This window comes from Euprymna scolopes, chromosome 33 (genome assembly GCF_053919585.1).
Source record: "Euprymna scolopes isolate OS-2025 chromosome 33, ASM5391958v1, whole genome shotgun sequence".
NCBI lineage: Eukaryota > Metazoa > Mollusca > Cephalopoda > Sepiida > Sepiolidae > Euprymna > Euprymna scolopes.
Window position 1 is genome coordinate 31390561 of NC_136514.1, and position 27438 is coordinate 31417998.

The window sequence follows — 27438 nt, forward strand, 5'->3', positions numbered from 1 at the left end:
GAATTAGCTGCAAAGTTCTTGGCAAATCGTTTGGCCTTGTCTGATGCTGACGAGATGACCTCAGGTCCATTAATGATGGTTGGGATAGAATGCACGCTTCTCTTCAGGATCCTGTTTGCTATTTGTCAAAACTGGTGAGAACCAAGCCGCTGCTCAGCTACTTTGGATTTAACGGACTGAGCATATAGCTCTCTTGCATTTTTTATTACTCTTTTACAGTGGTTGCTGGCAGTCCTGAAGGCAGCTTTAATAAATCCATTACGTTGGTAGCTATGGAAAAATGATTTCTGTGCGCGATGGCAGCAGCACATTCTGGGGGGAAACATGGCTGGTTGTTAGGTTGCCTCAGTCTGGAAGTATTTCATATTCACTGACCGAGGATATGAAAAAAATAAAGTATAATATTAAAACAGATACTACACTTTGCTTTTAGCTAAAAAAAAAAGTGCTTTAAATGATGATCCTATGATTGAACACAGGGAAACACAAACTTTTCAAAATATGTTTAAATGATCGGTTTCTAATCCTAAATCTGAAATTTAATCGCAAAATGCATCATCGAATCGATTGCTGATCTTGCCAAAAAAAGAAAATTTCCGCACAGCCAAAAAAAAAAAATTAAAAAATTAAAAAAAAAAAAGATTTGTCTGGATGTCATAAAAACGAAAATAGCGATGATTAGAAACAACACAAAATTATAACGACACTTCGTCATTCAAAAATAAAACGGCGGCTGGTCAGACTCAAATAAAACTGCTAAACGATTGAGCCACGAAAGATAAAATGAAATAAAGAATTTAAAAAGTTACAGAATTGACCACGGCAATAAATGTATCATAATATGCTATGAGAGTTGAATATAAAATCGAAACGCATAAATTGAGGAATTCATGAGAAAACTTGACTGCCTACAGGAGAGAACTTGAATGCCTACTGGAGAGAACTTGACTGTCTACAGGAGAGAACTTGACTGCCTACAGGAGAGAACTTGAATGCCTACAGGAGAGAACTTGAATGCTTACAGGAGAGCACTTGAATGCCTACAGGAGAGAACTTGACTGCCTACAGGAGAGAACTTGACTGCCTACAGGAGAGAACTGGAATGCCTACAGGAGAGAACTGGAATGCCTACAGGAGAGAACTTGAATGCCTACTGCAGAGAACTTGACTGTCTACAGGAGAGAACTTGACTGTCTACAGGAGAGAACTTGAATGCCTACAGAAGAGAACTTGAATGCCTACAGGAGAGAACTGGAATGCCTACAGGAGAGAACTGGAATGCCTACAGGAGAGAACTTGAATGCCTACAGGAGAGAACTTGACTGCCTACAGGAGAGAACTTGAATGCCTACAGGAGAGAACTTGACTGTCTACAGGAAAGAACTTGACTGTCTACAGGAGAGAACTTGAATGCCTACAGGAGAGAACTTGACTGCCTACAGGAGAGAACTTGACTGTCTACAGGAGAGAACTTGAATGCCTACAGGAGAGAACTTGACTGCCTACAGGAGAGAACTTGACTGTCTACAGGAGAGAACTTGACTGTCTACAGGAGAGAACTTGAATGCCTACAGGAGAGAACTTGAATGCCTACAGGAGAGAACTTGACTGTCTACAGGAGAGAACTTGACTGCCTACAGGAGAGAACTTTACTGCATACAGGAGTGAACCTGAATGCCTACAGGAGAGAACTTGAATGCCTACAGGAGAGAACTTGACTGCCTACAGGAGAGAACTTGACTTCCTACTGGAGAGAACCTGAATGCCTACCGGAGAGAACCTGAAATTCCTACAGGAGAGAACTTGAATGCCTACAGGAGAGAACTTGACTGTCTACAGGAGAGAACCTGAATGCCTACAGGAGAGAACTTGACTGTCTACAGGAGAGAACTTGACTGCCTACAGGAGAGAACCTGAATGCCTACAGGAGAGAACCTGAATGCCTACAGGAGAGAACTTTACTGCATACAGGAGAGAACTTTACTGCATACAAGAGAGAACCTGAATGCCCACAGGAGAGAACTTGACTGTCTACAGGAGAGAACTTGACTGTCTACAGGAGAGAACTTTACTGCATACAGGAGAGAACCTGAATGCCTACAGGAGAGAACTGGAATACCTACAGGAGAGAACTTGAATGCCTACAGGAGAGAACTTGACTGCCTACAGGGAGAACTTGAATGCCTACTAGACACTACCCCGAATGTTTAAAGTCTCTCTGTACAGGAGTTTGTCAGGATAACCTGCCATGAGGTAAACCCTGACCAAATATTCAAAATCATATATTTGAAGTTCAAATAATATTTCATTGGCATAACTAACCCACATTGACTTTTACAAGGAATGGTACACCTTCTCCAAGTGATGTTCTCTCAAGTAACAAAACGAAGCTGGTTACTCCACCAGACTAGATGAATTCTTGTCCTGGAATTCAGTAAGATCACTTGACGTAAAAGAAAATATACTGTACCATATTAAAATGGTCGATTGGAAAGAAAAAATTATGTTCTCAGCTTCTTTATTATATTAGTGTTTTAGAGATTAATAACTTTAATAAAACATTCGAATATCTATGTACCTCATATAGATATCAAGTGTTAATCTCAGGTAGGGGGGCTCTTTGATTTCTGAGAACTTTAACCAAAGAAAAAACTGAAACGAAAAGGAGATACTAATGAAACAATTTTTTCAAATAAAAAAGACATGAATTATTTCGGTCATTAAGACTAATATTCTTATCGTCAGTGTTATTCTCACAACGTTTCTGTCGATGTAGCCTCCGACCTTCTTCAGGTGTATTTTGTCGAACTCGGGAATTTTTCTGTCAAATTTTTAGTGTATTTTAGTGTCGCCCGCAGGTCCGTGGCGTAGTGGATAGAGTACTTGATAAAATCTAATTGATCAGTTACTTTAGGGCGAGGGGGGACAATGGTCCAATACTCAGCGTGGGCAACACCAAATGCAACTACCCAGTAATGGCTGACGAAAGAAAGACATGCTATCGCCGTGGTTAAATAAAGGATTTTGTTCGAAATTCCGCGCAGATTCTCGAGTGTGACAGAAAGATGAAAATATATACATATGAAGAAAGCCGGAGGTTACATCGGCCGACACGTTGTGTTTATATGTGTATATCAATAGAAATCTTATATACATTTATATATATATATATATTTATATATATATATATATATATATATATATATATATATATATATATATATATATATATATATATATAGTGGGGAAAATAAGTGTTGGACACATCCCATTATTCTTTATTTAACACATGCATGACGCGAAAATTTAACAAGAAATAGTCACTAATTTAACAATAACAAATAACTTTAGAAATTGGAACCTTTTAATGCATAACAAAAATTATATAATAAAAACAAGAATAGCCGGAAAAAAGTATTGGACACATTGTTTTAAATTATATTTTATTATTTTTTTTTTATAAATAATGCTGGAAATTGTTACTTGCATTTTAATTTGCCGACACTATTATACGTTTTAGAAGTTTCTCGATTGTTATAGACCATACTCTACGTCGTTGGAAAGTATTGGAACACGTTAGTCACCAGTAAGCCATCACGCGTGAAGGTTCTCAGGATGAGTAAACGTAAAGAACTCTCTCAAGTCGTCCGTGATAATATTATTGCCGAGCACAAGAATGGAATTGGTTATCGGCGTATATCTGCTCAATTCAAAATCCCTATAAGCACCATAGGAAACCTTATTAGGAAATGGAAGGTGCATGACTCAACTGTGAACCGTCCGCGTACCGGAGCTCCTCGCAAGATGTCGGATCGAGCAGTGAGAAAGATTGTACGAAAAGTTCAGCAGCAACCGAGAACCTTCAGAAAGATTTGGAAGAAGCAGGAATAGTAGTAATGAAACCAATGATTAGTAATGTACTCCGACGCAACAGTCTTAAATCGCGTACACCTCGAAAGACACCATTACTAAAAAAATGTCATGTTAATGCTCGTCTAGAGTTTGCAAGAGATCACTTATTGAAAACAGATGATTACTGGAAGAATGTGATCTGGTCTGATGAGACTCTGTACGTCGAGTATGGAGAAGAGATGGCACAGCGCACGATCCCAAGAACACCCTCCCCACTGTAAAGCTTGGTGGTGGAAATGTCATGCTCTGGGGATGCTTTTCTTCAAATGGTACTGGGCTACTTCATATTATAGATGGAAAGATGAATGCAGCCAAATATCGGGAAATTCTTGAAAATAATCTTTTGCCTGCTTCCAATGCATTAGGTATGCGACAGGGATGGATCTTTCAACAAGATAATGATCCCAAACATACTGCTAAAATAACCTCCGATTGATTCGTACATAACAAAATAGATGTTCTTAAATGGACCAGTCAGTCCCCAAACTTAAATCCTATAGAAAATCTACAGAGAGAGCTCAAAATCATGCTCCACCAGCGAGATCCACGTAATATTCAGGATTTGAAGAAAGTATGTGTTGAAGAGTGGGCAAAAATCTCGCCTGGACGTTGTCACACATTAGTTTCGTCGTATAGAAACTCGAAGCTGTAATAGCCAATAAGGGGGTTTCAACTAAATATTAGATGAAATTATGTTAGTGTGTCCAATACTTTTTTTCCGGCTAATCTCGTTTTTATTATATAATTTTTGTTATGCATTAAAAGGTTCCAATTTCTAAAGTTATTTGTTATTGTTAAATTAGTAACTATTTCTTGTTAAATTTTCACGTCATTCGTGTCATAAATGTGTTAAATAAAGAATAATGGGATGTGTCCAATACTTATTTTCCCCACTGTATATAAGTCTCCTGGCAAGGCCACAGGGGAGACAACCAAGTAAAAAATGCCCTAGGTAAGATTCATCCAAAAGCACCAAAACTGAAGCTGGCCTGCCAGAACACTATATATACAAACGTAGGCAAATTTGGGAAGATTTTATTGGTTGGAAAATATAGTTTTTTTTTTTAATTAATTGTAATAAAACTTTGACCATAGACTAGAACTATAATCTTCAAAAAGCCTGCCAATTTTCATGTAGTTCAGTCCCATAGACCAAAAGATATGAGCATTTCAATATTCAATTTGGCTACAGTACAGATGTATCCATATATAGATGTACCACATTTTTTGGCAATTTTATAAGTTCCAAATGTCAGTGACTATTTATCAGAATTTAAAAAACGAAAACTCGTTGGAAAGGTAATTACCTGCATTCTGTAGTGGGCTATGTGACATTTACCCTTAAGCTCGCACATTAAGGAAATTCTTCATCATCCAGAACATATTTTTGGCACATTTTTATAGCCATAAAATGTATCAATCATAATTATTTGTTTTCCTAGTTTTGCATATGGATTACAAAATATCTGATATTTCCCCAAAACCTCTAACCTTGCCGTTATGATCTGAAATAACAGTCAGGGGAGAACTGATTCCAAATATTTCTCATATGCTATATCTCCCCTCTTTGGTTTTCATACATAAAGTAAATTTCACAAGCTGGCCTAATTGTTATCGTACCTAACCGACGGTCTTTAGGTTTTCATTTCAGCTCGAGGATTGCTTTTTTATTTACGATAAGTGACCTTTTTAGAAAAAAACATAATACTCGCGTGCACATGTCTCAGTTTCTTTTCGTTTTTTTTTTTACTTCATTTTTTAAAGGAATCTAACGTTACGCTGGGGACATCTTCTAGTGGATGTATATATGTACGGCATAATCGCGTTGACACACCGGGTCTCGTCATATCGCTGAAGTTAAGAAACGTTGAGCCTGGTTACTACCAGATGCGTGACCATTTTGGGAATTCTAGGCGCTGTATGTGTTCTCCGCTTATCTCGGCATTTGTTTCCAGTCGTCCTGTACTTCATTTGCCACTTGTATTTAACAACGTCGTCTCAGGAGAGGTGTGGTTGGAGATTGCGCACCTCCCGACAGAAAAATTTCACGCGCAAGCAACCCTTCGTGGGTATCCATAGTCTGTACAAGACTGAAGGAGCCTGCTTTGCTGATATATATATATATATATATATATATATATATATATATATATATATATATATATATATATATATATATATATATATATATATATATATATATATATATACAAGGCTTCTTCTGAAAGTAAAGCGGGCACATGTCTCTGATTCTATTAAGTTTTGTTAAATGAATTCAACGTTACGTTGAATACTTTCGGTATTTCTGTTTATAATAAATAAGAATTCAACATTAATTAAAAATATAATATTTATGCATATTTTACGACCGGGTCACGCCAGGCGGACTGCTTGTTATCAATATTCATACGTAAAAACTTTGAGCCAAATCACCACAGGAGATTTAACTTATTAAATCTCCTTCGGTGTTTTTCGCGCCTTTTTTTCCACAGTTTATTGATGTTTTCTCCGTCTTTAGTAGATGAAAAGAATATTTCGCACGATCGTCTAACGCGTGAAACAATCACGCTTATCTGTTTCACATGAGATGCTTCGGCCTGTTGGTTTGTGATTCTTCTATATCTCTCTATAAAGTTGTCTGTCTGCCCACTCAGTCCTCCATCAGTCGCTTACGCTCAAGATTGATATAGGATTTAATTTAGTCTGTTATACTAAAGTTTGAAAAGTACGAATTAAATAGTTCGGATTAAAATGACTAAAACTGACATTTTTATGCTTATTTAAAAAAACCCGATGACTTGGATTTTTAAAAAACTTTCTGAAAAGTTGTAACAAACTGATTTCTATATAATTTTGTTTGTCTATACTTTGCGATAACTCTTGGGTTTGCCCCAGGGGCTCTTTTAAGACTAATAAAAACACTTCAATTTTTGGGACTATTTTACCATGTTTATCCAAACTTTTCTCTGTATATCTGCTTAGCAGTCTTGCATGCTGATGAACTCAACTTTGAATATGTTAAGGCCTTTGGGGACATTTTTTTTGGGGGGGGTTGCATGGTGCAGAACTCAAATTTACATATGTTAAGGCCTAAAACTGCATTGTTTGTTCATTTTCACCAGGATTTGACGTTCCCTAGGGACTTTTGGGGGCTAAGTAGAGGTGGAGGCAAATGCTGAAATTAGTCATGTTTTATGCCTCGTTTATTGTGCACTGACAGGGGGGGGGGGCATGCATGCTTTACCTGTTTAGTTTCTTATCTCTCATACGATTTTTCCTTTTCCTTTCTTTTCAACCACGCATAAGTATTAACTTGTCTAATCTTTGCCTCACACACAGTCCCATCTCTCTACTCCCTGTCCTCTTTATTATCTTACACACAAGAGCAAATATATCTATCTTTATTACGCCCTCCGCCTTTTCTTGCATTAAGGTTGCAAATAACGTGACGCGGGCTTTTGAATATAATTAAAAACTCAGGTTTTTTTTATTTTTTTTTTTTTTTTGAAAGCATGTCTCTTTGAAATCGCGATGTTTGGCTACCCAATGAAGGTCTCCAATTGACCAAAACACTAGCCTTGTTATTGTCGTAACCATGTAATTTGTTTATCTAATATTAAATTAAAATTATATTTCTATTAAGCACTATCAATAATCGCTTTAAATTCATTGGTTTTCAATTTTGAATACCTTTAACCTGGTATATATATATATATATATATATATATATATATATATATATATATATATATATATATATATATATATATATATATATATATACGGCATAATCGCGTTGACACACTGGTTCTCGTCAGATCACTAAAGTTAAGCAACGGCGAGCCTGGTTAGTACCAGATAGGTGACCATTTGGGAATTCTAGGCGTTGTATGTGCTCTCCGCTTATCTTGGCATTTGTTTCTATTCGTCTTATACACTTAACTTGCCACTGATATTTAGCAATGTCGACTCAGGAGAGGTGTGGTTGAAGATTGCGCACCCCCTGTCAATAAGACTTTCACGTATAGGCACCCCTTCTAAGGCAATCATAGTCTGTCAAAGACTGAGGGAGCCCTTGTTTAATATATATATATATATATATATATATATATATATATATATAATTACATATATATATATATATATATATATATATATTACGATGAGGTGTCACCACTTAGCAAGGCCAAAAGGTCGCTCATGGATAAAAGTTACTGAATGCTAGGTAGACGGTGAAAAAACACAGCGATAGTCGAGGAACTTGGATCGATTTAATTACGTAACTATATATAGAGAGTAAGTTTTAAAAATATATATGATAATTAAGTTACACAGAAATATCCGCGTTTAATCCCCTTGTTGATTCCTCAGGCTTATTTTCAAAACATATTACCTAGCTTTACTTATGCATAAAACACTATTGGAGTAAATAGCGAAAATACATACAACTGTATGTAGATACATAAAATCACATATATATATGTATCTATATATATATATATATCTATATATATATCTGTATATATATATATATATATATATATATATTAAGTAATGTGATTTATAATTTAAAAATTAAAAAAAAAATTTTTTAATTTAAAAATCAAATTTTAATTAAATAAAAAATCAGTTTCATAAGAAGGAACAACAACAAAATCAATTATCTGTACGATCGTTTCGGAAATCCGTGCTTTTTATTGTGGTATACATGAAGTTATGTAGAACAATTATATATAGTTTTTTTGGTAAGCACGGTCTCCTCATCAGCAAATTTAGGAGGATTTATATATATATATATATATATATATATATATATATATATATATATATATATATATATATGCAGGCTGCACAGCGTTGTCAAGTCGTAAAATATGCATAAATATTTGTTGTGATTTACATATTGAAAGAAGAATGAGAAACTTGGAAACAATGAAATCAAATATATATTACACGAAAATACAGAAACGTATGCTGGTTGATTAGGACTTCACTTAATTAAAAGGAAAAAAATAAGGTTACGATCCACTCCCTCCGAGTCTCACTCAATAGCAGAAACTGGTTAATGGAAGTGAGCTCAGGAATAGTCCATCGTCAGAATCTGTAATTGTACCACCCCAACACCCCCTACCATGCTTTTTCTTCTTAAAAGCTGTTAAATGTCTCTTACGTTTGGGATCAATCATTAAGTGGATTCGAGACATTCCTTTTCCGAGCTGACCGCCGTGGTTCTGGTATTGATTGGGGAGGGTCGAGCTGGAATGTCTCGAAAACTGAATCGGTCGCTTCTTCCTCTTACGTTTTGCTTGTGTCGTCCGAGCGGCATCTTCTTAATTGGTGTTGGTGGCTTTATGGGTATAACTCGGTCCTTGCATGATATATACACTATCAATGACTCTCTTACTGATCTTACCCGCATCCCAGAATGAGGTGTTATACTTGTAACTCTTAAAGAAAGCTTTCTCTCCCGGAATGAAACGTTTTCTGCTTACGCAAGTAGGCACTTGTAGTTTTGTCTGCTTTGGTAAGATTTTGTCAAAGACAGATCTCAACTTACATGTGAACAATTTTTCTGATGGTGATACCACTGTTGAAGTATTAGGATTAGGTGTAATTCTGTACACGTATAAGGACTGTTGGAGAGATTCATTCGTCGGCGTACCTTGAGCCTTTCTCAGGGCTCTTTTGAGTGTATCAACAAATCGTTCCGCTTGCCCATTCGAGCAAGGGTAATATTGGGGCGTGGTGATGTGTTTGATCTTGAGGAACGTATCGTAAAAACTTTTCAACTCTGCGGAAGTGAACTGAGTTCCATTATCGCTCATGATGCAGTCTGCTACACCGAGATGTACAAAGAGTTCATCTAAACGATTCATTGTTGTTCGCGAGTCTTTTGCATCTTAATATCTCTGGCCATGTGATGTAGCTTTCGACTACGATTAAGCAATAGTGGTCATCGAGAGGACCTGCGAAGTCGATGTGGATTCTTGACCATGGCTGGTCAGTTTTCGGCTAAGGTTTAATTGTAATAGGTAATGCTTTCGCCGCTAGGGCGCAATCTTTGCAAGGGTCGACCATCTCTATTACGTCTTGGTCCATGTTAGACCAGTAGACGTAACTTCTCATTAAGCTTTTCATCCGTTTTTTCCAGGGTGTTTATTGTGAAAATCCTGTAGAATTATTTTCTGGAGACTTTTCGAAATTACCACCTTTTCGCTATATAGGAAGACTTCGTCCCAAAGCGGGAATTCTTCTAAGACGTTGTTGACTTTCATATCGATCTTGCTCAAATGAAGTCGTCTTTTTCTGCTTCTCTTTTTATTTCAGGCAGAGATTCTTTGTCTCTAATTGTGTTGTCCATCATTGTTTTTATTTCGGAATCAGTACGAAGTGTAGCAATTATAGAATCTTTAAAAGGTTCCCTTTCTTTAGTATCAATTGTGATAGTCCATCCTCATAACTAATTTGCTTTGATGACGTATTTAAAGTCATAATTTAGTAAGATAGTACCCCATTTCAGCAGTATATTGGAAGAATATGTCGGTAAGCCTTTTTGTATCCGAAAATCGTCAGTAACGGCTTATGATCTGCTTGTAACGTGAAAGTTTTGTCATGTAAGTAACTACGAAATTTTTTTTTATCCGCGAATATAATACTTAGAGCTTCTATTTAGATTTGTGAGTACTGTCTCTCGCCTGGCAGTTAGTGTTATCGATGCATGTGCGATTGGTTTTTTGGTATATACATACATACATACATACATATATATATATATATATATATATATATATATATATATATATATATATATATATATATATATATATATATATATATATGCATAACTTGGTGTTTTCAAGCATAAAACATTGAAAGCCGAAATAAATATGGGGAAAATTTTTTCCACTCATATAACTGTGAACAAAACCTTCTAGCAAAAAAAAATCCTTTCTTCATAAAATAAAAAGTTCACTTCCAACAACATCCAGGAAAAATATTCAAAAACTCGAGGAGAAAAAATATTGAACATATTAAAATGTTTTATTTAAGTTTTCCAGTTTGCAATGAATTAAATCACTGAACGAGTCGACGTGACTTACATGCGCTTAATTAGGTCAACCTTTAAAAATGGACAGTTTTTGGTTCTTAAAAGGAGACAGTTGTGTTTTTTTTTCTTTTTTGCAACAAGTGAAAGAGTACAAACTACAAAATGCTTTGTAACAGAAGTCGTTTTTTTTTTCACTTTTTTCTCAAGAAAAAAGAAAATGTTTCAACTTACGATGTGACTTTTGATTCTTTCTACTTGCATTCGGTTTTTTTTTCTTTTCATGCGTTCGTTTGTTTTTTTAGTGTCTGCTATGAATTTTACTTTAGAAAATGTATTTTTCTTTTCTTTTTTTTTTTTCAAATTACCACCAGCCGGGTTTTGCTTGTATATTTTCGCGAATAAATTTCGAATTACAGTCAATTGTTATTCTGGATTCGAATTCCTACGTCGCTAGTTTGTTGTGGTTTAAATGTTGGCTTGGAAACAGTGAAATGAAATACATATAAACAGAAAATACAGAAACGCATATCCGTTGAATAGAACTCCGCTCAACTGGAAGGACAAAGTAAAGTTTAGGATCAACTCCCTCTGAGTCTCTGCTCCAGACTTCTCAATAACAGAAACTAGTTACCGAAAGTGACGTCAGAAATAGTCCATCGTCAGAATCCATAGGAATGACACCCCAATAATATTATATTTTAATTAATGCAGAGTACTGACTTATTATAAACAGAAATACTGTGGATATAAAATGTAACTTTAAATTAAAACAATGAAGTAAAAAAAAAACGGAAACTAGGACATGTGCAAGCGAGTATCATGGTTTTTTAAACAGCTGATTTTTTGTAAGTTAAAAATATACTCAAACTGGGGTCGAAACCCAAACCTAAAGACAGTGAGCCAAATCCGGTAACCATTAGGCCAGCTTGACACGTCTTTAAAAATGTGTTTTCAAACCAACTTATTTTTAACATAATTTGAACGATTCGCGCATGCGCAGTCGTTAAACAATTGACAGACATATAAGAATTTGATGTTCCCAAAGTATCTATTTTTCAATTTTGACTCCTTAGCATCCCTTTTTCCAGATTAAAACCGGATAAAATGTCTCTCACATGTCTGAATACCATATATACCCAAATCATTTATATGTGTCTATGTATTTATGTATATATATATATATATAATTATCTATTATAACTTACTAATTAGCTCTACCTACGTATTGAGCACTGTTGAAGTAAATACTTAAAGTGTCTGCATTAAATTTATACTTTCGTATATTAATTTATGTGAGTAAATTTAGTAGTTATATATATATAGAGAGAGAGAGAGTGAGAGAGATAGATAGATAGATAGATAGAGAGAGAGAGAGAGAGAGAAAGAGGAGAGAGAGAAAGAGAAATATAAAGGAACAAATTGCGTTGTGTGTTCACCAATGTTTCATCTTTATTTCGAGTCCTTCTTATAATAAAATAAAATAAAGACGAAACGGAGATGAACACATAACTCCTTTGTTCCTTTTTATTTCTCTATTTTGTCGGAATACTATTTTCATTATTCTCATTATATATATATGTGTGTGTGTGTGTGTGTGTGTGTGTGTGTGTGTGTGTGCATATATGTATATATATATATATATATAGATTTTTTAACATGTTTTACTAACTATTTGCTCTTATTGATTAAATATTAACAGATTATAAATTACCACTGAAACTTAAATCTATGGATCATCTCTCAAAGGTGTATTTTGACGTTTTAGAAAATATATTTACATATTTAGCATGTGTTTTCACGGTAATCGGGAATGACTAACAAATATATTGTTTTATATGTAGAGGTTTCTAAAGAATCGGAAGAGAAATCGGTAATTGTATCGGAATCTTGAGTTTTACGGAATAGGTAATTGTATTAGAATCGAAAAAACATGTTGGAATCGTCCATATATATATATATATATATATATATATATATATATGTATATATATATATATATATATATATATAGTAATTTATAAAATATATATGGCGATTAAGCTACACTGAATATTCTGCGTTTCATCCAACTATAGGATTCGTCAGGCTTATGCGCATAAGCCTGACGAATCCTATAGTTGAATGAAACGCAGAATATTCAGTGTAGCTTAATCGCCATATATATTTTATAAATTACTAACCAGCTCTACCTACGTATTGAGCACTTTTGAAGTAAATACTTAAAGTTTACGCATAAATCTATACTTTCGTATATTAAATTTATGTGAATAAATGAAGTAGTTATATATATATATATATATATATATATATATATATAGGAAGGATGAGAGAGAAAGTAATGAAAAATATTGACTTTTGTTGATCCATTTGGAAATTTCTTTTGTTATCATAGAATTACATTTAATTGTTTTACTTGAGTTTTTGAATAAAATCCACTGGAACAGTAAAAATAAATAAATGTATTTTCCGTTAGAGCCGCATAAAACTGATCATACTAGGGGGAAAAATCACCCATAAAAATCATAATTAAATCGATATCACTTCAAGTAAAATAAAATAAAATGCCAACAACTATTGCATTCCCGAGAAAAGCAAACTAAAAAAATAAAATGATTTTCAGCTTTCCCTTTCGAACACAGGACATCTTGATTCATTAAAAAGGAAGCCGTGAATACAAAACAGAAAGAAATCTTTACAGTTTGATTTCAAGTCATTAGAGAAACAAAATGGCGAAGCACTTAACTCTTCCTCGTTCATCGAAGACGGTTTCTGTTAATAATTCGTTATGTCTGCTCATCAAAAACGTAATTTAGTTCGAATTTGATATGCAGATGGTAACGTTGCCGTAGAAGTATCCGACCAAGAAATCCTTGCTCGTTTTTGTGTTAGATAGCGAAGTGGGATGTTAAAGACCGAATGTGTTTGTCAGCCGCTATTTATGATTAACCAGCCAATCACATTACTGCAGTATAAAAGACCCGGATGTACATCAGTTTCCTCGTTTACCGTGTTCTCGTTTAATTGTGAATTGAGAGAATACAGAGTTTGAAAATAGAAATTTATTGAGGGGGAAAATGTTAATATGAAACCGGAAACTCCAGTAATTGGTGTCATGTGCCTTACTGATTGAGCAAGGACAACTGCTACCGTACATGGGAGAAGTTATATACTATTTAAATGAAATCATACATTTGTTTACATAGTTTGACGATGTTGATAACCGAAAGTACTCTATTATTTTTGTACAGAAAAGTATAGCTTTACGCTAAGTGTAAACCATGTTTACTGTTCTGCCCTACTCTTAAATACTCCTTTCCTCATTATCACATTTTCTTTTCATATCCCTCTCTTTTATTTTTCTTTCTTTTATCTTTCTATTTCTCTCTATGTTTTTTTCTTTTCTCCCTTTCGCCATTTTAATCTTTTCATTGATTTCACGCTCTTCTGTTTTTTTTTCTCAAGTACCAAATCTCAATTAGCCTTCGTTCAAGGTTGCTTATTACTTTCACGACAAAATGGATGCTCTCCCTTGATCATTCATCGTCATGGCAACCAAGGTTCAGATCATTGCATTTGATTGGTTAACGACAAAGGACGATAACAAAATCAGATAAAATACGAATGTTCATTCAAAGTACGCGTATAGCAATGATTGTATTATTTCAAACTCTAGCGTGTTTTGTTGCTTACTGAGATACTAGCTGTACATACCCGGCGTTGCCAAGTAACGAACATATTGCTGGGTGGAAGGTTTAGTCATATACTTTTTTTAAGATACACCAAATATTCTAAGCTGTTACCATTTTCCTTAAAGTTTGTCATATTTTTGATTTTTGGAAACATAAAACATAGCCATCTTCATACATGAAGTTAAAATAGGGAAATAAAATCTCAGAGCTTAAAACGAAAGAACTAATAGATAAAATGAAAACTTACTGCTGTTTTTAAACGCAGCTGATGTTATACTAATAATTAAAAAATAAATAAATCAACTTTATATATTTCTAAATCGAAAACTAAAAACAATTCTATTACTAATTTCCATTAAAAACTTAGAGCTAATTATTAAAACCGATTTTCGTTTATTTAATATGCAAATGAGATGACTTCTTGAATGTTGATTCATTCTGAGTAAATAGCACAGGGTGAAACGATAAAATTGTCGCTCTAGAAAGAAAGACATGATTTCATTTCCGTTTGATGAAAACAAGTTTTCTTTTTGTTTTGTTGCAGACCATCTACTAGTTGGCCAGTTGTGTACAAATGCCAAGAGCGATGGGAGCATTCTATTATGTCTGAAAATGACACAATGTTCAATGAGCGGGTTCGTAGATTCGCCGCTGTACAACATGCTCTCTACCGATCAACGTTATGACAACAAAACCATTGCCAGCACCCGTAAAATGCAAATCCGGGCGGTTCAAAGCTTAAGGGCACAGCTCAACGCATCGGGCGACCCTTTGGGCGTGGTGAAGCGGAAGCCCAAGGTCGAGGATACTGCCAATAAGACCCGAACTAAAGTGTTCATCGAAAAGGGCTAGGGAATTATTGATGAAATTCCCCAGCGGCTTATTGTGCAGATTGCCAGAGATTTAGGCGTCTCACACACAACTGTGAATACATGTGTGAAGGAGGATTTGAAGTGTAGGTCCTACAGGCTCCAGAAAAGCTAGATCTTGACAGAGAAGACAAAGAACTTTAGGTTAATCAAGCCCTCAGGTTGATCAACAAACTGAAACATCTCAAAAATCCAAACATACTTTTTTTCTTTGCAGACGAAAAGAACTTCTACCAGGACAAAGTGCACAACGGTTAGAACCATCGGTTGATTGCCACAAATAACAGGGACGTGTTCAACGTGATAAAACAAAGTTTCCGGCCATTATGGTCTGCGGTGTGGTTTCAAGTGAGGACCATATCATGCCACCTGACATCTTCGAAGTCGGCTTGAAAGTCAACACCGAAGTGTACCGGGATATGCTGAAGAGTGTGGTGATCCCCTGCTGCGATCAGCTTGCAGACCATGGATGTGACAGTGGGACTCGACGTCGGCACACAAGTCCAAAGAGACCCAGGCTTGGCTTTAAAAGGAGTGATACAACTTTGTATTCTTCTTTCACTGGCTCCCTCCCCCTCCCCAACTTGAACCCGCTGGACTACTTCGTTTAGTCATACGTCGAGAACATCACCAACATGACCTCCCTCAACACCAAAACCAGCCTGATCGTCGCCATCTGCCGCGTATTCCTCGAGTATTCACCGAGCTACCGAGGGCGCTTGTGGAAAATGCTTGCTCCAGTCCCGGATCCGTATCCAGGCAGTGATTAAGTTTAAGTTTGAATAGATGTCAGCTCTGCTACATAATAAAGTTAGCTGAATTGTTTTTTTTTTTTAATAAAAGTTTTAAAATAAAGCTGTAGTGTTGTTTTCTTTAGGGCGACAATTGTATCGTTCCGTCCTTATATATAGAAATCATGCAGGAATAAAAGTATGAGTTTTTAATATTAAAAGTTAACACTTTGAAACAGTCTATCTTTTGTATGTATTAAATTGTGAACAGAAAACAAACAGACAGGAATACACTTTATTATAATAGATTGGAAGAGGAACTACTTTAGATCTGTTTGCATTTACTTTAATCCTCTATTTCTCTAACAAAAAAAAATTAAACTCAGAAATAGTGTTTCACTTTATCATAGACAGCTTCAACGAATGCGGTGTCATCAGCTACTTTCTCTCTTATACAAATTTTAAGCCAGGTATTTTTACAACAAAACAACGCAATTTCGCTAATATTTTTTTAAGCGCTTGTTATGAATCCATGGAATTAAAAAGAAAGAAAAATGAAAGATCCTCAGGTACTACTACTACATGATGATGATGATGATGATCATCATCATCATCATCATCATCATCATCGTCGTCGTCGTCGTCGTCGTCGTCATTGTCATCATCATCACATGCGGTTATAAACTAGTTAGTAAAATTAAATTCCAGATATTTTAGAGGAGAAAGGGGTAATTTTTTTTTATAAGAAACTGTTGTGGGGGAATCACCCTCCAAATGGACTGTTCTATCCATTATATAAACCATAGACCTTTTGATCCCGGTGTGGATTAAACACCAGAGCGACCCTCGCCTGCTCGGTGACGTTTACTACTCTTTTCAGTTGTAACCTTTTTACGTTGTTATTCCAGTAATACATTGTTTAAACTTTAATCCGTTGTTCTGTTTTCTTTGTGGCTTATTGCAAGCCATGACACTGGCGACATTGGATTCGGAGAACGTACTCGCGTTTAAAAACAGTGTTCTAAAAAACTAAACACTGACGACATTGGATTCAAGGAGCATACTAAAATCGAAACTAGTAACGACATTGAAAAAAAAATACTCGCGTTGAAATAGTATTCTAAAAATACTAACGACGTCGGACTCAAATGTTATCAAGCCTAAGGAAGTGTCTAACATAACATTTGAAACTGAAAGGTTCATGGTAACTAAAAAACGCAGATCATTACCAGTATTCAAGAATTCTGGCGAAAGAACTGACCCATTAAATTATCGCCCTATTAGCCTCCTCCCACTTTTTGCCAAAATATTTGAGACCTTAATTAACCATGCTCTAGTCCAGCACCTTACAGATGCTAAACTTCTGACCGATCGTCAAAATGGATTTAGACAAGCCCGTTCCACGGCAGACATCCTCACTGTAATCTCTGAACGCATATACCATTCACTGGACAAAGCGGGAGAGGGAAGAGCGGTAGCTCTAGATATATCTAAGGCTTTTGACAGGGTATGGCATGAGGGTCTCCTCAGGAAGATTAGATCTTACGGTATCACTGGTAGAATACTTAACGTAATTAAATCCTTCTTAGATAAGAGAAAAATCCAGGTTGTCCTCGACGGTCGTACATCTAAACAATATGATATAAATGCGGGAGTGCCCCAGGGATCTATCCTGGGACCTCTGCTGTTCCTGATATTCATAAATGACCTCCCCGACAAGATTGCCTCTGAGATGGGGATATATGCTGATGACACCACACTCTATAGCAGGCACGACAGGAAAACAAACGAACATATATCTAAAGTAATGGCAGAAACACTAGAGGATGACCTCCAATCAGTAGTGGAATGGGGACAAAAATGGATGGTCACGTTCAATGCCACCAAGACAAAACTGATTTCATTCAATAATTACAAGAAACCTTCTCTACCACCTATAGCAATGGCCAACGACTCTTTATCTGAGAGTACGTCTCTCAAGCTCCTTGGCCTAACGTTCACTGGAAACATGAGTTGAAACAGTTACATCGAGGGCATTGCCAGGGCCGCTGCAAGGAAGGTGGGCTCTCTCTACCGTGCTAGAAAACTTTTAACACCCGAAAGTATCCTGTACCTCGAAAAGGCCACTATTCGCCCATGTATGGAGTATTGCTGTCATATTTGGGCCGGTGCATCGGCTACTTGTCTCTCGCTCCTTGACAAGGTTCAAAAGAGAGTCGCAAATTTGATAGGCCCTAAACTGGCATCAAAACTTCAGCCTCTGTCCCATCGTCAAAACGTTGCATCCCTCTGCCTGTTCTACAAGTATTATAATGGTGAATGCTCTGAAGAACTGCAAGCACTTGTGCCCCCACGACGTGAACACCCTCGACAGACCCGACAAGCTGCAAAATCCCACCCCCACACTGTAGAGATCCCTAGATGTAAAAGATCCTTCTACTCCAGTAGTTTCTTCCCCAGAACTGCTAGACTTTGGAATTCCATTCCGGGTCACTGCTTCCCCAACTGTACTGACATGCATAAGTTCAAGTGCAACGTGAACCAACATCTCGCTGCCCTAATCCCTACATAGTACCCCAGTAGATGTTTCCCCTGATAGTAGCCCCCTACACCAAAGTGGCAATGTGCCTTGTTTGGGGTGAAAATGTAATTAAAAAAAAAAATAAATAAAAAAAAATAAAAGTTGAAAAGAAAAAGTTCGTCGCGACTTTCAAAGATAGCGCTGTACTTTTGCAATAAGAAAAAGGTTCGTCGCGACTTAGCAAGGTAAATTTTTATACTTTTGGAAAAGGAATTCGTCACTTGTGGTTTTCGCTGCTAAAATCGAGCGTTACTTTTTTTTCTCTGGAGAAAAATATACCTTGATTTTTTTTTCTTTAGACAATGAACTTTTTATATATTTATGTGTTTTTCTGTTCGTTTTATTGTCTTGAAGAAGAAATAAGAAAGAATGAAACGGTTTTGTAAAATTCAGCGAACGTTTTGAAATTGCTAATGCTGACAAAGAAAAATGGACGAATTGAAAGTAGCGTTGGAACATTTGATCAAGTTGCATATCGATGCCGCAAAGCGTCAGTCACAATCCGAAAAACACTGGACTGAACGTCAAATACGATTCGAGGAACAGCAAAAGGAATTGCAAAAACAGTTAGCAGAATGTCAAATACGAACCGAGGAACAGCAAAAGGAAGTTCAAAAACAGTTAGCCGAACGTCAATTACGAACAGAGCAATTGCTTACAGAAAGTGTTAAGAATAATGCGAATGCGGAAAGCAATTTAGCATTTTCTCAGAATACAATATAGACCGCGATAGACAATTTTGAATACGAGGAAGAGGAAAAATCATTTGCAGCGTATTTTCGGCGTTATTAAGATTTTTTTAATATTGACTGCAGCAACTGGTCTGATCAAAAGAAAACCAGACTTTTACTACGAAAATTGGAAACGGCTGAGCATGATAAATTCGTGGATTACATCTTGCCTCGGAAAATAGCAGATTTATCATTCAATGCGACGGTAAATTTGTTAACAGAACTTTTCTCGCCGAAAACGTCTCTTTTCCATAAGCGTTGGAGATGTTTGAATGTGGTAAAAGACGATAATGACGATTTTGCCACCTACGCAGCTGTAGTGAACAAACACTGTGATGACTTTAAGTTGTCTGAACTAACAGCAGACAATTTTAAATGTCTTGTGTTTGCGCAAGGGTTAACCTCGGGAAAAACTGCAGAAATCAGGCGCAGAGTCCTTACAAAATTAGAAAATGAACCGAACTTAACACTTGAAAAATTGACTGAGGATTGTCAAAAAGTAGAAATTATAAAAAAAGATGCAAGAAATACCGAAGCAGGCATCGCGAATATAAAAAGTAACTAAGAAAAAACCGTCGAAATGGCACACAGACACTAACCACCGAAACTCAGAAAAACTAAAAACACCGAGCGCTTGTTTCAGATGTGGTGGAATACATTGGGTAAGGGATTGCCTATTTTTAACAAAAAGATACCATTTCTGCAATAACATCGGTCATAAAATGTCGCACTGTAGGAAAACTCAGAATAGAAGCCGTGTACGTCAAACCAGAACTAAGGACGTCGTAGATGAAAACTACACAAATATGTAACGGTTAACATTTTCGGCAAGGCTATTAAATTCCAATTAGACAGTGGATCGAATCTTTCAATAATTAATCTCAAAACGTGGAAAATATTACGAAAGCCGACTGTTAAAAACTAACAGAACGGCGACGGCCGTTAATGGTACAAAAATTCATTTTGAAGGTGAATTAATTACAAACGTCACTTTACGGGGGAAAACAAAAAAAACTAAGATTGTATGTGCTAAAAGATAGTGAGAACCTGTTCGGTTCTGACAGCATGGAGGAGTTTCGTCTCTGGGATCTATTTATATCCACATTCTGCAAGAAAATAGATACCTGCCCAGCAGAAACGGAGAAACTTATAATTTGTTTTACAAAAGAATTCACAAACGTATTTTCTCCTGGCCTGGGGAGATGTACAAAAATGGCCGCAGATTTTAAATTGAAACCTGGCACACAACCGGTGTTTAAAAATAAACATAATGTCCCGTTCGCTTCCCTAAACAAAATAGATCAGGAACTAGACAGAGTAGAAAGCATCGGTATACTGGCTAAAATTGAATATAGTGAGTGGGCTGCTCAGGTAGTTTAGGTAAAGAAAAGGTCCGAGGAAATTCGCGGTTGCGCCGACTTCGCGACCGGACTCAACGGGTTCTTAGAAGATTTTCACTATTCATCACCTAGTCCAGAAGAAGTGTTCACGAAATTAAATGGCGACAAGTGTTTTTTTTCTAAGGTCGACCGTAGCGACGCTTACCTACAGATTCCGGTAAACGACAAAAGCGCTAACCTCCTCTGTATTACCACTCATCGGGGTTTGTACAGATACGAAATACTCGCGTTTGGTGTCAAGGTGGCACTCGCAATATTCCAGCAAGTAATGGATACTATGCTGTCCGGCTTGGACACCGCAATCGCATATCTTGATGACATTATCATAGCGAGCAAAAGCAGGGAGGAACATGAAAACATATCAGACAAGTATTCAGTCGAATACAAGATTATAGATTTAAGATCAAAGCAGATAAATGCGAGTTCTTTTTACAAACAAGTAAATACCTGGGTCAAATACTCGATAAATATGGCAGACGCCCAAACCCAGATAGAGCGACCGCTATTAAAGATATGCCAGCACCAGTAAACATAACTCAATTGCAGAGATTTTTAGGTTTGGCAAATTATTACCAGGGGTTCATCCTAAATATGCACAAATTGCGCGCACGACTTAATGAATTGCTGAAAAAGGATAAGGCTTGGGAGTGGACAGAAGATTGCCAGACATCATTCCAAGAAATAAAAAGAATCCATACTTCAAATCTATTCCTAGCGCATTTCAACCCGCAGTTGGACATAATAGTAGCTTGCGACGCTAGTCAATATGGCGTCTGGTCGTGCATGCTACATCGAATGCCGGATGGCTCGAAACAGCCTATTGCTTTCGCATCACGGACTCTCTTGCCAGCGGAAAAGAATTCTCAGATCGAGAAAGAGGCCCTAGGAATTATATTTGCAGTTTCAAAATTCCATCGGTTTTTGTACGGAAAACATGTTTTTTCTACAAACCGACCATAAGCCATTGATATCCATTTTTGAATAAAAAAAGGGACTTCCAACATTCACTGCGAACCGACTATTAAGATGGGGAACTATTCTGCGGAACTATAAGTTTACAATTCAATTTCTCCCCTCAAATCAACTAGCCCATGCACACGGTCTATCGAGACTGATTCCTGCCAAAATGGAATCTCTTGAAGATTCAGTAATCGCGGCACTACGTATTAATGGTGATGTAAAAACCATGATAAACAATATTATCCGCGAACTGCCGGTCACACTATAGGAAATTAAGTCAGAATCTTTAAATGACAATTTCATTCAAACCACGAAGCAGAAATTAGCACTGGGTGACACCAGTTCAGACATTTTTTCTGGTTGCGACGAAATAAGCCGTAGAGTGAAAACATTGTCACCCCCCAACCCTTTCAAAAAGGAATTCTCAGGAATGTTCACATGGGGCATCCAGGAATAAACAGAATGAAAAACCTAATGAGAAGTTTTGTTTATTGGCCAGCTATGGACCAAGATATTACCGACATAGTGAACAGATGCAAAGGCTGTGCTTTGGCTGAAAAAGTAACACCGATAACATATAAACCTAAGGCTGAACAACCATAGTCGAGGATCCACATCGATTATGCGGGACCTGTGGAGGATTTTACTACCTGATAGTAGTTGACTCTTACTCTAAATGGCCAGAGGTACTAATATGTAAAAAAAAAAAACGACCACGGCAACAACGACAATTTTTTTATTGGAATTGTTTGCTCGGTTTGTGGTTGTAGACTGTCTGGTTAGCGACAACACTACACAGTTCACCTCGACAGAGTTCAGCGAATTATGCGAGACGTATTAAGTCAAGCATATTACGACATCCCAGTACCACGCTAGAAGCAACGGCCAGGTCGAACGCTTCGTCGATACACTCAGAAGGGCATTAAAAAGGCGTCCGGTACACCGACAGAAAAGGCCCTTCAGCAATTTCTGCAGGTTTACAGAATCACGAGAAATCCGGAAAAAAAAACTATATGCGGGATCCCCAGCAGAAATCATGTTTGGACGGAAAATAAAATCCGTATTTGATAAACTGCTACCCAAACACAATACACAACAGAACCTCTACAATGCCAACGAAACGGTTTAACAGCGGAGATAACGTGTATTTTAGACAGTTTAGAAATTACGTTTCTTTTTGGGAACAGGGCACGATCTTATGAAGAATCGGCCATGTTACATCATTCAGGGCCCAAAGTTCCAGCATAAGAGGCACCCGAACCAAATCAGGAAACGCTTATACGAGGATCAAGTAGAACCACTGCAGGACGGCAGTGAGGCGATTGAAACTGTGTATGACTGTTTTGACATAGACCCTCAAAAAAGGATGTCAGAAACGAGACGCTCCGGCAGAAAGAGTAAGCGCACAGACCCCTTGGTGGTCTGCCCCAAAAGGAAGAAATACTGATTTTCACAACCGTGGAAATCAGCTTGGGAGGGGGGGGGCATTGTGGGGGAATCACCCTCTAAATGGACTGTTCTATCCATTATATAAACCATAGCCCTTTTGATCTCAGGTGTGGATTAAACATCAGAGCGACCCTCATCTGCTCGGTGACGTTTACTACTCTTTTCAATTGTAATTGTAATTTAACCTCTATTCCGTTGTTCTGTTTTGTTTTTGTGGCTTATTGCAAGTCATAAGAGAAACCGAACTTTTTCTTCTTCTCTGCAACCTCTCTTTCACAGGCGTGATGTTGCTAGTCTCAGTCTTTTTATAAAAACTATTATGGCATGTGTTCTTCAGAATTATCTGATTTATTATTTGATTACCTTGAATTCTTATTGAGATGAGTAATTTTGTATTATTTATCTATTTATTTATTGCGGACTATTATCTTCATCTTCTAGTTCCCCTTCGGGGCTCGTGGCGCAGTGGATAGTGACGTTGAATCTCTACGGTTCCAGGTGAGAATTGTCTTAAGATAGCGGTTTCAATACTACCCAAAGCCGACCAGAATCTTAGTTGACCAAAACGCGGTGAGACAACAATAACTGTGGAAGGCATTAATTGTTGAGGATGCAGTTAGGAGATTCGGTGGTATTATTCCACCGAGGAATAGTTGGCCGAAACGTCGCGAAACAACAACTAGGAGATGAGGATAAATAGTCCGCAATAAATAAATGGATATCTGATTTATTTCTCTGCATCATTTGTTCCTGCTCGTTTGACTCGTTGTTCTAGTGGTCTGCATCCATTTCCTGTTTTGATATCGCATTGTAACACAGTTTCATATTCTAGTAGCTTCTTTTGTTTTTTGAAGAATTGCTGCTGTTTATTTTTCTCTTATCTTTAGCGTCGTTTCCCCCCCCCCAATACTAAAGCAAACAGACATATTTTGTCTTGACAATTATCATCTTTCGTTCATGTTATCTACTTACATCAAATGGCTACATGTCTTATCTGGAGTGATTTCCATAAAGGAAAAATGTTGATTTTGTATTGGTGTATATCCAGTGCAATTACATTCGAAAAATCATGAATTGTCGCGTATCTGTTTATAAATTCTGTGATAATTTGGAAGTGTTGAACCTATAGAGGATGGGTCGGAGTGAGAATACAAGCACTCTCCTCTCTATGGACAAGACTAGACCGTTTTTCTGTCACCCGAAACCGGGTGCCCCAATTTAACATATCTGGACACTCACAAGTCTCGACGAAATCTTGCGGAACGAAAAGTCGGCAGTTTTTCTTCAGGTTTTCAGACAGACGACACGTGTATTAAATTCCTTACTTACAAAAAATGATTGCTTGTAAGCAACGAAGCAATTTCGTCGTTTAAACGTATTTTCTCTTTGCTCGTCCGTAAGATAATTCCGACAATTGTTATTGTGTATTCAAAAATATTTGGATTCATTTCTATATTACCCTCGTCATTATTATTATTACTAACTAGAAGTTCTAACACAGATTATTATCAATGATTACTAGGGCTGTGACAACAGCATATTATTTTCATTGTTTTGACTCTTGGGTATATATCCATTGATATCTTATATATTTTTATATAGACTAATCGGTTGATTGACTGTGTCTTACTGTGTCGGATATATACTCGAGAGTTAAAAGATGAAAAGAATATTCTGTTGTTATAGCCCTAATAATTACTAACTGAACATAACCGGTAGTGTTCTCTGGGGTCTGGCTGACAAAAGTTTTTTTTTACAAGTCAGATAAAGATATAAATAGAAATACCAGGTATTGTACCAACTTCATTTAAATGTTCAAACATTTGAGGGGGTGGCATTTCTGAATTTTGGAGATGAGGATTAGTTATTCGTTTAGTTTTGGGTTCATTTGACTACTGTTCTCATCTTCAGTGTGACTTTTACAACGTTTCGATCGATGTAATCTCCGACCTTCTTCAGGTGTATCTTGTCGAACTCGGGAATGTTTTTCTCGAACTTGAGAATTTTCGAAATTCCATCCAAGTTCGACGGAAACATTCCCGAGTTAGGCAAGATACATCTGAAAAAGGTCGTAAATTACATCTACCGAAACGTTATGGAAATCTACGCTCAAGATGAGAACAGGAGTCCTATGAATCCAAATAATACCACTTTAAGGGGGGGGGAAAGGTATTTCTTTTATAAGGAACCTAAATTGAGTGCAATTGCACAGGTGGAACCGAAATCTTGGATTCTGCAGTGTTATATGTCATCCCCCTCTTGTTTAGTTCTTTAATATCCAAGCACATATATTGTTAATGTTTACTTGTATACTTTTAATCGAACACAAGTCGCTATTTTACCCATACTTAGTGAGAAATGCGTAGATGTTTGTATCAGTCGGGAAACATCATTGACAATCAGTCCCCCAGTGGCTTTATTGCTGCTGGTCTGAGTTATAATTTTGTTCAGTTCTAAGAAGTCCACCCTCCCAGGCGTTTAGGTGGTTATCTATTACTAATTTCCTGAGGTGCCCGTACTGAGAAATGCTGGCGAGACTGTACGGGTAGTTTTTGTAGGTCTGAGTGTGTTTTTCCTAGTGGGGTGCCTTCTTAAAACAACACCTGGCCTTGTGCCTAACCTGGAGAGGAAGTAAATAAAATAGAGAAAAACGGACAAAAACAGCTATAACTCAACAAACAATATTTGAGAAAGTGAAGAATTCACAAGATCTCTTTTGATTTAAATAGTTACACACGTATTGCAAGTTCAAATCCAGTCGATTCCAGAGCATCACTTTCACTTCTAGGTGTTGGCAACCTTCACGTGATTCTATCTGTGAGTATATGCTCTTAGAAAGAATCGGCCTATTGACGGAGAAGTTTTTTATAGTTGGCCAAGAACGTATTCTTAAAAAAAAAACGAAAGCCAAAAACAAAGAAGATCTTTTTCTTTCAAACTCGAACCATTCTGAAGATTACAAAAGAGAAATTAAAATTCCAAAGGCAATTTCCTCAGGACGAATTCCAGAGAATTTTAAACCATTCGATAATTACCTTTCTCCTTCTTTTCCGTTCTTAGAATTTTAATTACCAGTTAACTTGCTTTTCCCACTTTTATTTCTAGTTTGGCATTTTAAGTGCATTGCATTTTTCTCTTCTATACAATTTGGCTAAAACCAATTTAGCTCACAATTTAAATATCACCAACTAATTTCCATTTTTGTTCGTCTTATTTAATCTATGTCTTTTAGGATTTTAAAAGCTAGATTTGATTGTTACGAAACAGTTATTAAATTGTTACTAAAAATAATCGTATTTTTGAAGTATTGAAATAAGGGATTGATTATTCGTTTTTTTTTATTTTACTCATGTTCACCTCTTATAAAGCATATCGCCACTTGGACGTAAGGGGCTACTATTTGGGGGCCATGTCTACGAAAGATTAAGAAGATATTTGTTTATGCAACATTTAAACTTTTGCATATCAGTACAGCCAGGAAAGCAGGCAGCAGGAAGGGAATTCCAAAGTCTAGCTGTTCGAGGGAAGAAACTATTCGAATAGAAAGCTTTCTGGCATTTAGGGACATCAACAGTGAAGGCGTGAGATCTTATTGCTAAGCGGGTTTGTCAGGGATATGTACGTCGAGTGAGTACAAGTGAAATGAGTTCATCAGAACACATTCCATTAAAATATTTCTAAAAAAGGCACAGTGATGCAACATTGCGGCGATAAGACAGGGGCTGGAGATTAGTTGATAAAGTGGAACCGATTAGATTGACAACTCTTTTTTGGACTTTATAATTTAAACGCGAAAAAAAAACAATTGGAACGCTGATAACGTACACAGTAAAACAATACGTTTTATTATCGCGTTGATTATTTGTTTATGTACGCATGCGCACCCGGAAGTCGTAAACCGAATGTAGGGTTAAAACACTCGTTACAAGGTCATTTGAGTTATATATATATATATATATATATATATATATATATATATATATATATATATATATATATATATATATATATTAGAACTCCGGGATGTTTTTTTTTCAGGTTACGATGTGGAATACCATGTTTTTACGG

The 27438-nt window shown here is 36.6% G+C and overlaps 1 pseudogene; it reads left to right on the top strand.

Annotated features, from left to right (window-relative positions):
- The first annotated feature begins 7690 nt into the window (after nt 1–7690).
- Nucleotides 7691–7807, top strand: LOC145258428 (5S ribosomal RNA; annotated as a pseudogene).
- Nucleotides 7808–27438: the final 19631 nt, after the last annotated feature.